The sequence below is a fragment of the Diadema antillarum genome, unplaced genomic scaffold (genome assembly GCF_040938485.1).
Source record: "Diadema antillarum isolate AM-2024a unplaced genomic scaffold, OU_Dant_1.0 seq00000693_RagTag, whole genome shotgun sequence".
Lineage (NCBI taxonomy): Eukaryota > Metazoa > Echinodermata > Echinoidea > Diadematoida > Diadematidae > Diadema > Diadema antillarum.
In genome coordinates, this window is record NW_027271598.1 from 407,477 (window position 1) to 419,244 (window position 11,768).

Below are 11,768 nucleotides of genomic sequence, written 5' to 3' on the forward strand. Positions count from 1 at the left end.
GAGAGATAATGAGAAACCTCCTTTGAAATATGAAAGAGCATGTTCAGAATTCAACGTTTATTTGATTAAAATTGGTTTTGAAATGGCTGAGATGTAAAAAAAAAAAAAAAATTGATGCTAATATAGTGTGGGACCCACACTTCATTACGGTCGCTTTATTTCACTTGTTTTTTGGATGTTTCAGTCATTCCAAGCCCGATTTTCATCAAATAAACTTTGGATTCCTCTGAACATGGTATGCTGTGTACTATATAATCATCATAAATGTTTTCTTGGTATCTCGCAAAAAGTTAAAAACCCGTTTCTCATCTCCTCCAGTATTGTAACATTACTTTAATGTCAGCACAGTTTGTGTGTGTGTGTGTGTGTGTGCGTTTGTTTGTGTGTGAGAGAGAGGGACAGAAAGGGAGAGACAGAGAAGGAGACAGCACTGACTGTATGTGTGGGTGTGTATGTGTGTGTGCTCGCACTGGAATTCTTAATTTCCATGTGGCATGCGCCCACTATTGACATTGCATCCATACTTGCAATTTCCCAGCGCCTAATATGTACTTACATTATGTCGGCAATGCATACTCCAACCCTTTGCTTATCATGGTGCTGATCAGTCAAAATGTTACCATCAAAGGGTAAACACGGTGGCCATTAAACGTCTCCGTTATTGTCAAATATTGACTTGGGACCAAAGTCGTGCTAACTAGTATATGAGACGATTCGAGATGTGACTACATTTTATTGGATTTTTATCCATATCTGATACTGGAAACTATAAACAAGGGTGGGTAGGAAATGACACAGATAGACCGATCACCAATGCCAAATTGGGTTACCACTCCTATGCAAACTTTTCGTAATAGAGTGCGAATTCTAGCAAATCATCTCAATGTCTAGTTTTGTCTTGTTACAATACACTGGCATTTAACATTCACTGGACAGGTCACTTTCGATAATAACAAAAATGATCTTACATAATATGTCTCTTTCCCCCATACACAGAAAGAATAAAAACTGTACTGAAGGCACGAGATTAAAGTAACACAGGAAAATCTAAGGTTGCATTCATTTCTACTGATCTACTGCCAGAGTTAAAAGCGCTACTTGAACCTACTAACAGGTTTTTCACAACCAAGCTGTCGAAATATTTATGTCAAACCATCGTACAAAGGGAAATTTAACGGGAGAAATCCATCATAAGCTCCTATGATGAGAATTACTGGAAATGATTATCCTCGGTGTTGTTGTTGTTGTTTTAGCGTGTCCTGTTAACAAGAGGTTTATGTTTTTTATCTTCATTTTCAACTCCGTCCCGTCCCCGTAACAATGAGTTATTGATGAATCAATCTCAATCACCCTATACGCTAATGGCTGATTAAAATCTCGCATCACTGCCCGGGGAATGGAATTAACTGGCGTCCCTTCCATTAAAGCTCCAATGCTTTATCTAAATGGAACAGATACATCTATCAATGAGGGTATGCTTCTCCCCCATTGGTAGCATGATTTCAATTGTCATGTCAGCTCCACTATCCCTATAGATATAGTAATGAGGCACATGACCATCATTCATGGTGACATCTGGCCCTTTCTGTATGTATATTTTGCAAAACACATGATTTAGATTTTAGAAAATATAGATGTTGCATGCATCAAAAAAAGTATTACATGTACAATCATAAAACGACTCTGAATTAAAGCCTGTGTTCCGTATTTGATGAACATTTACTATATCATTTCGTGTTTCTCGTTTTCTTGGTCATTTCTGATTGTAAAAGAGAGAAGAAAAGTTATTGAAAACGAAAACGGCCCTTTGAATCAGACAGGACGCGCATTATGTGATACACTATACAAGCATTGACAAAATTATAGAGTATACCCTTTTCACATTAAAATTTCCTAATTTGTCTTTATCAAATCAATGGCGCATTAATGATACAAATGGCTCAAATATACAAACTTTATTATAAGACGTTCATACCGCATTCACATCGCTCTAATGCTGAGATTCCGGCCCTATATAGCAGCATGCTTGGGTATAACCACTGCGTAAGAACGGGCTTCATCCTCTGACCATGCGCAGTGATTCAGAAGGAAAAGTCTTTACACAATGCTGAGTAGCGTACTTTTGATAAAAGATCAAACAAGATTTTAAAAAAAGCAACAAAGAAGATGTAACTGCTTTAATAATTGGCGAACTAACAGCACACCGGGTGCAAAAGTGTAAATTAACAATTAAACTTTGATTGCATCGATCGTGACTTTCAAAGTGCGCTCTTTATTTGCTAAGTTTGGAATAGCAAGTAGATAGCCGTAATAGTATTTGCTTATATATCATTGGCGGATGATTGCAGGTTGTAATTTAGACAGGGAGCTAGATGGTATAATTTCAGAAGTGCAGAGTATTATCACATCATGATTATGATTTTCGGGATTATTCCAAGCTATTCACGAATTTTCTGACTGAATTTCAAGAGTCTGCCTAGAGCTAAGAGGTGATGAGGTGTTAAACTGTTTGGTACTTGTGTTTTCTTTTCGCTATTGTTTACTTTTTCTCTGGGCTTAAACTGTCTGATACTTTTGGGTTTTTTTTTTTGCTATTTTTCTACTTTTTTTCCCATGGTTTTAAGGTCACTAAAGCATCATTGCAATAACCTTGCATTAAAGAGAATGATAAAAACATTTGGCACCTGATTAACTCTGCATGGTGGTACGAAGTATGTCTGCTTCATTTCTTTTTCTTTAAAAAAAATGCTGACTACCCAAGGGAATATCATGTTTTAGAGAATGGGGGAATGTAAAAGCAGGAGTAAGTTGGGGTACATATCTGAATAATTCTGGACGGCGGAGTAAGGAAATCAATGTATCTGTATATTGCATTTTGCTTTGGAGATACTAAACTTAGAGCCAGGAGCGGTTTACGATCAACGTTTGGAGCAAAGTGCTGTTTACAATCTCCCTGTCTGGAAAATTGTCTGGAGAATTAATTCTTTGAAATTGCTGAAGTGATCCCTTTTTGTTTTTTGTTTTTTTATGATGATGAGGACGTCTGGTCATGATGTCTTCTTTCCTCCAGTAAAAGCTAGAGCAGGAGAAAAAAATACGATGGTGTGTCTGTGAGGGTCTTTTCTCTCATGTACCTCTGGTTTCATCCATCGGGGTAAATATTTTAGGGATTTTGCACATTAAATGGAGTTCGTGTCCTAGACTAGGATAATGGAAGGGCCTAGCTCCTAAAGTAAGCTGACAAAAAAGTTAATAGCTTAATCAAACATAATTGCATCGAATGGCAGTAAGTGTTCGCAAGGACCTGGTATACATGAAATTATGAAGGCGATTTAATTTCTCTCTAGCTATCTCTCTCTCTCTCTCTCTCTCTCTATCTATCTATCTATCTCACTTGGTCAATTCGTTTAGCTGCACGAGCTTTTCACATTATTAAATGGACGACTGCCTAATAAATTTGACCTAACTGATAGCTTACAAAAGTATATTGGCACTCTAAAATTTGACAAGTTTCATGTGAAGTATAAAGGCAATGAAGGTAAGGGAGAGGGAGGCCAATTGTCAGGAAACAAAAATCTGAATTCGAGGAGCTCTCTCTTCCAAATTAGGGCGTAGTAGAATGAGTTTTCTTTTTTCTTTTCTTTTTCTTTTCTTTTCTTTACTTTTCTTTTCTTTTCTTTTTTGTTGGCTTTTGTCATGTCAGTAGAAAGAGTAAGACGCTCTTAATTTTCAACTTTAAAACTTTAAGTAACTGCTAAAGGGATGATGTTTCTTCTTTGAAAGTTGGTATAGTAAATCATAAATTGAATGTGGCAATAAAGTGTGTAAAATCTCGTTATTGTGGTTGCTGTAGAGTTTCACACTCTGCTTTTTGTCCCAATCATTTCCCAGAGCACATCTTGGTGAGATTCAGGACTTGACTAGACCCTAAACCTTAGCGTGTCTTTCCCAGTGACAAGGAAAAACAACAACAGACACTGGACTTTTTTCCACTATTAAGGTTGGGAGAAGTTGGGAAAGTCCACTTGTATTGTGTTATTTATAATGCGTATTCAGAATCTACCTTTTGCTCAAAATCCATATCTATGACGACCTTCTTTTTTTTGGGTGGTGGTGGTGGTGGTGGTAATGGTGGGGGTTTGTCATGCAGGGTAACATTTATCATTAGCCACTGCATACAATTACTTTCTTTTTTTATGCCACATTTAGCTTTATAATCGTTTTTCATTGCTTGATCTTAATGGTAGGTTAAATAGAAAGCCGATTTGAAAATCATCCCTGACTACGTGGTATACGGAGTGATTGATTTTCTTATTTAACGGCCCATAGGTGCGTAAGTGATATTTTAGCACATTTGAATCATCGGCATAAGGAAAGGGGTTAAGGGGGCATTTCACCGTGATGCTTGCCAAAGTAAAGGCACGGTGCATGCTTTAAAGGGATCGTATAGTTGTGGTTGAGACCTAACATCAGGGCCCCGTTTCATAAAAAGTTGTTTTATAAGATAGCAACTCTTGCTGGAATGGCAATTGTCATGACAACAACAAGAATCCAGCTTCCTGATTGGCTGCTGCTATTGTGAGTTGGCATACCAGCAAGAGTTGCCATCCTAACATCTTTTATGAAATGGGGCCCAGGTTTCTTATATTTTGGTGAGGTAATGAGAAATCTTATGTGAAATTTGAAGGAGCATGTAATTCCAAGAGGCATTCAACATGTATTTGATGAAAATTGGCTTTAAATTGGCTGAGAATCAAAACCAAAACAGAGCGATCATATCATAAGGTAGGACCCACTTTTATTACGATCGCTTTGTTTTACTTTGTCTGTGGATGTTTCAGCCATTACAAGGCAGACTTTCATCAAATAAACTTTGAATTCTTCTAAGAATTGTATGCTCTGTACTATTTCATAAGTGGTTTCTTGGTATCTTGCAAAAAGTTAAAAAGCCCAACCTTTATCTACACCAATACTATAACCATCCCTTTAATGGTTGAGCGATCAGTTTTATGTCTTTCTCATATATTTCCATTCTCATGTATTTCCATTCACAATCTCGAGGTCTCTGCAGTCCAACAAACACACACACACACACAAACACACACAAACACACACACACACACACACAACAAATGAAATCAAGGGTACAGCTTGATTACTTTTTCCATGTGATCACACATATTCCTTCGTACAACGGATATCGACGTCTTTTTTGATCACGTTATTGAATTCCGTGTCATTCTGCTTTCATTACCCTTCGTTCGCTTGGCAAAGAGAAGACTAAAACGCTACAAGTTTTCCATTTTTGTCTTCCTCTCTCTCTCTCTCTCTCTCTCTCTCTCTCTTTCGTTTCTTCTTTTTTTTTTATTAGCCGCGCTGAGGTCTAAAGTCTGACATCTTTCAGGAATGTGTATCGCAGGGTTGACCGCTGTTTTCGTCTTCCATGACGTTGATCACGAAATAGCGTGCTGGTCCTTATTGATTGCATTGTGCGTAATTAATAAAAATGGGAAAGTAGACCACGACCTCAGTGTCCATATTATACGGGGGTGTTTTTTTTTGTGTGTGTGTATGTGTTTTTTTTTTGGTTTTTTTTTAGTTCTGTACGTGCCTGTGTGTGAGTGCGCGTGTGTGTGATTCCTAGTGTGCCGCCTTTTACCGAGTAGCTCAGGCCCAGAATTAACAATGGAAAAAAAAAATGTATACCCTTCGATTTGAACATATAGAATCTGCATAGGTGCAGCCTGTTTCCCAAATTCAGGTTGACGACCAACAACGATAGAAGAGTTTGTTCGCAAAAACCGATAAGTCCATATTAGCCAAATGGAGATATTTGCGATCAAAGGTCAAGAAAAATAAAGAGAATAATAAGAAAATTTTTGCTTCTTCTGACCACAACTTCAAAAATGTACCTTTATATGCAGTGACCAATATATCATTTAAAAGGTATCATTTTTTACTTCATGACAGAGACCGTACTTCAAAATCTTCAAAAAAGGACTTATCGGTTTTTGCGAACAAACTCTTCACTGTGCATTGGTTTTGCAGTGCTTTCACCAATTTGTAGCATCGCTTCCGATCAGAAATATTCTGCTTTTTATTTTTGTTGTGCTTTCGTTTAAGAACAAACATTACAATAAAGCAGCATTATTCCAAAGAACGCTGCTCATTGGCGCAGCAAGCATACTTGCTATCGACTCAGAAGCGTAAAATTCTATTTTGAAGAGGGCTTGTCGGGGTGGCTGAGGAGATCCTTTTGTGGTAGTTGGTTGAGAAAAAATATGTATATACAATGGTGATGATGGTGATGAAACAACATTTATCTGTAGAAACATGTCAAAGCGCCCGGCTCCCACAATCTGGCATTCATCATTTGCAAAGTTGCTGGTAAAATAGGTTTTTAGTTCAGATTTGAATTATCGAGCTTGTTACAAATCCGAAGTGGAATTGGTAGAGTTTTCCATGGAAGTGGTGTAAGCTTAGAGAAGGCTCTATTCCCATACTTTTAGGCGTTTATTGGGCACATTAGGTACGATGGATTAAGTATATAATATACACAGATAAACATAATAGACAGGATTACATCATTATTGGCATGAATATACATCAATTTACATAATATGTTTTATCAAAAGTGACACACTAACATTATTGTACACGGACAATACCGACCAAGCAGTAAACTCGTGGAAGAAATACAACACAGGGAAATTCCAAGCGAGATGTAATTTTGAAACAAGTAGAATGGTTACTTGTTCTTTATCAGTGCTCAGGCTAGATAAATACAGATAGCTGATTTAGGAAAAGTTTAAATAGCGAATATAACGTAGTTTGTTTGAAGACACAATGTTCGGTTTCAGGTACTACCATAAAACACATTTGTTAATATACGGTGGCTTAATTTTGCTAATTGTGTTATGTGGTTTTGTTAACTTGCATGCAAAAAAAAAAAATGCATCAAACCACTTACTATTTATGTTCAATTTCATTTGCATAGTTTCATAATAATGATTGTATAAGTCAGAAGCTAGATGGTGGAAATCACGTGGTAGAAATGAAGGCCTACTTAATGCACATCTACTTTTCATCTGATCTAATTCCACTTATTTCATTTTCACCAAACAAAAACAGTTACACTAAGATATTTACATAATTACACAAATCAATACAACGTTTGATCAAGAGAAACTACAATGAACTGAATTGAAGTTACGTATCTTATGGTGAACATTTAAATCAACATTGCTGGAAAAAGAGAAGGCTTTATTAAAAGCAGAGTTCGTATTTTGCAGACACCTTGTAAAGGATACGTGCTTTATACTGAACTAACAAACTACAGGCAAGTTTCCCTTAAAGAAGACCAAAAGAAACACATACACACATGCACAGCACACAAACCATCTGTAAACACACAGTCAAACACGATACAGCTCCCTTGTTGGAATAACCCCCCCCCCCCCCCCCAAAAAAAAAAAAAAAAAAAAAAAAGGTGCTAACATCAAGCTTCATCAAAATCAAATCAAAAACTCAATATACCAAACACAGGCAAACGCCATAATATGTAGCAGTGACGTGACAAAATACGTTAAGATTACTGTATCTATAAAAGTTCTTGAAAAACGAGCTTTATGCAATTATTCCATAAGTATACTAGTATCTGTGCAGCAGCCAAAAAAAGAAATAACTGAAAGATAGGAGTGACTAACACTCTTCATGTTTAGGGTCTGGCATGAGGTGATAAGAGTTTTATTACATTCCATGTGCAAAGCAATGATTCTTACAAAAAGAAAATGTGACGCTACTTAACTTATCAATGAAAACACTAAGTGCTTTCCTTCAATGTAATATCATTACAGATGGGACCAAAAAATAAATCACTTGAAATACGTGTTGTTGATGGGCAATCACTTTCACAATTGCTACTTCTTTATAAAAGCAAAAGCTTTGTTTCCTTTTGTTCTGTCCTACTGGGTGTTATCTTTGGAAATCTACTTCACGACACGAAGTGTGCCAAATAAAGCAGACGCCTCCTATGCATAAATACTAATCTTGATCCGCTATATTATAATTTCGTTTCAACCTTTAGTTTTTACCGTTTTATCGTAAGGCCTAGCCTAACATGCATTTTGACAATTACAAAAGTACAAGATAAAACGCTCAAACACAGAACTATGTTCCTAATTATAAGTTTATGCAAATTATAGCATTTCTACAAAAATAATTTCCACTTTAGATATGAGGAAAAAATTTAAAACACCACATGAACCCATTTCATTTCAATGGGAACTTACCGAAAGAGAGCAAGTATATTCCCGTCACGATAACCCAGGACTTGTGTGAATCCATGGCAGTTTGTAATTGTCGGGTATTTTTTCTCCCTCAGGTGCTGCTTCTGCTGCCTATCATGATTTTCTCAAATAGGATGGCAAGTTCAGAGTCGTCACAAACGAGAAGTCGGCTCTACTACTTCGTTAAAAGCTGGTAGCACTCAAATGTATGCCTGTGACACAATATTGCATTTTTTTCTTTAAAATTGCTCTTTTTGCAACAGCAGTATCTCACTTTCGTTCCCCTTTCTCTCTGTGTTTTTCTCTTCCCGATCCCTCTCGCTCCCCACTTTTTTTTTCCTTCTATCGCTCTGCGCTTTGTTTCGTTGCGAGAGGATTCCAATTTGTGCGTCCGGGCGACATGGAACGGTCTCGCGGAGTGTTTGAAGAGATCATAATGGACGGAAAGGGTTTAAATCAAATCAGACTGTCACCGTTTCCAAGCGTGAGTGATCTCACTGACTTGCACGACGCAAATGCATAAATGTCCAACAGCATGAGACTAATTGCTCCGCTCCTTTGGAGGCCTCATGATATGACATGATGGCTTTCCTGGGTAATTATGATACGATAGAGTGGACTTTCATAATGCATGCAGTATTTTAAGTTTTATTAGAATTGACCGAACGGATGTGTAACTTTGTTGGATATTCCACTTAGTAATCTGGCAACTCGCGTGCAGGCAGCCGTTGCTCCGCACCATCCTTACCTCCCCCACATATACATTAACACACGAACACACACATGCAGACACATGCACACACACAATCGAACACACCCATACACACGCACTTTCATTTTGGTATTCAGTGGAGTTTTGTTTGATGATACCGATGATTTTGAAATGAAATTTAAAATTACTAAAGGTGATAAAGGTGATCCTGTATTCAGTAATATAAATGTATACCACTTTCCAGAAAATAAAAATGTCCCTAGAGGAAAGGGAACATTTATAAAGAGATATTGCATCTATCGGTATAAGCTCTAACATGCAAATTACTAATCTTAGATGGCATCCAATGAGTTCCACAAGCAGATTGTAAAGTCGTGGTGTGGATAAGTGGAGCATTTCCTAAAGAGGTCGAATTTTATCTTCATTTAAAAACGTCTCGTCTCCATGCTAACATGCATATTGATATCTTTTACACAAGGAAAGAATTCAAGTGTGGATATGAATTGTATAATATTTGGGACAAGGGGATTAAACTGCAGTCTTCTTTAAGATGCAGAACGACTTGCAATTTGACCAAACTTAGGAAGAATCACTCTAAGCACTATGCCTGTTAAAGATACGTTCAAATGACAGTTAAAGGTTCCATCTTGTGGCACCACGAAGGGCAAAAAACAAAAAACCATATGTAGCAAAATTATGCAGATCTTTTCTTTTTCTCACTTCGTATTCAGATGCAGCACACCAAAGTCATGGCGCAGGTTAACGGTTTTATAAAGAATGCAAGTTATTGTTACACTTGACACTTATAGTTGTAGGGGGTTATAGGGTGTGGGATCCTGAAGGATAATATTGACATTCAGCAGCTTTATTTTCCTTTGAATATGACTTGGAAGACCAGTATCCCTACAATACTCGCAATGTTTCTTTTTTTTTTTCTCTCTCTCTTCCTCGATATTTTTCTTGAGGACGTTTTCGAAAACGGAGGAGCAATAATAATCTTTGTGTTCAAGTATCGTGTATACGTATCGCGGTGTATATGCCGATGACCCCCCCCCCCAAAAAAAAAAAAAGAAAAAAAAAAGAGAACTCGTAGATTCTATAGTTTACCCCTTATGGGTAGGACCTTCTCGATGCTAAGTTAGTTGCCTTCTTGAATATTCGCTCAAAATGTGTGATTAAAACATTTAAAGGGGAAATCCAGTCCAAATATAAGTTAGTCTGATAACAAAGAGTAAAATATTTCAATGGTACAAATTTGATCGAAATTGGATGAAAGTTATGACGATTTGAAGTTTCGCTATTTTCGGGGGAGACAATTCTTGAACAGTCAATATGAATATGCAAATGGCAAAGTGAGCATGTTATTGCTTCACAACTTCCCATGGGTTTGTACACAATATTTTGAAATTTCCAGTTTCTCATTCAAATGCAATTATGCCCGAGGCTCAAATCCTCATATATCAAACTGATCATTATTATGAATTAATTCAACCAGGAATGACGTCATGTTTCAGACCTCAATGACAGAAACATTGAATTTTTGTCATGTTTTGTACACGATCAATCGAAAATTGCGAGGGTATGAGGGTAAGTTCACTATTTGCATTTTCATACCAACTGTACAAGAACCAGTTACTGTTCTGCTGAAATTAGTAAAACTTCAAAATTTCATAACTTCTTTATTTTTCATTCGATTTCATTCACATTTTTTTTTGCGATGAGCTCGTAAAATTTCACTCTTTTTTATCAGACTAACTTATATTTGGATTGAATTCCCTCTTTAAGTCTTCTGTGATAGTATTTGAGGTATCAAGGTCCCATCATAGAGAGTTCCGTAAAGACATGGCAATGCAGCTCCACTGTGAATATACCTGGACTTTAATTGGCGACTTTCCTGACTGCCATGAACCAACGAAGGTAAGCTTCTATCTGCTGTTTGTACCTTCTTCTTCTGACAGTCTGAAGACGTATTATTTTGTGTCCCTCGTCTGGAGGGTCTTTTTCGCCCTCCCGCATACTCAGAGTGGAAATTGTCAACGGAATGTAAAGATTTCGTTTAAAGGATTAATTATTCGAGGAAGACTGTAGTTCAAGTGTTTCTTGTTGTGTCTGTATCTACCAAAGGAAAGTGGATTGCCGCAATTTACTTCAATTCAGTTCACATCCTGTCACCTAAAAAAAGCTTGTCATGTGTAATGTCAATAAGATTTAAAATATTTTATTTACACCAGACGATCCAACGTAAACCTGCTACACTATGTATACTACCGAAGTGCATTGCAAGCGTGGACATTAATTTGTGCAGTCTATTTGAGTATAAATGAATCACCACTGCGTCCCTGCCTGTTGAATATTGAAGTCAACACAGCATTGCAACTAAAACCATAACAAAATAAACTGAATTGAATTGAACTGAACTGAATTAGAGCACAATGTCTAATTCGACCGTAATGGCAGTATTCCCAATTCATTAGATTTCGGACACAAATGAGTTACACCAGTCCTGCAGAAAGACAGGCGCACTATTTCACAAGTTTCTTAGTTAGTTTCTTATTCTTATACTAATATATGAAACCTATTCTGTGTTATTCTGAGTGCAGATTAAAATTCTAATATGAAATGACTGATAAACTTAATTACTTGACAATTCAATATTTCCTTATTCACATTGCCTGACCAAGATAGGTTCCTTAAAAATGAGGCCAGTGGGTGTATCCCTCAATCGACCCGAAGATTGAACAGATGTTATAAAAGTCTTATCATTATAT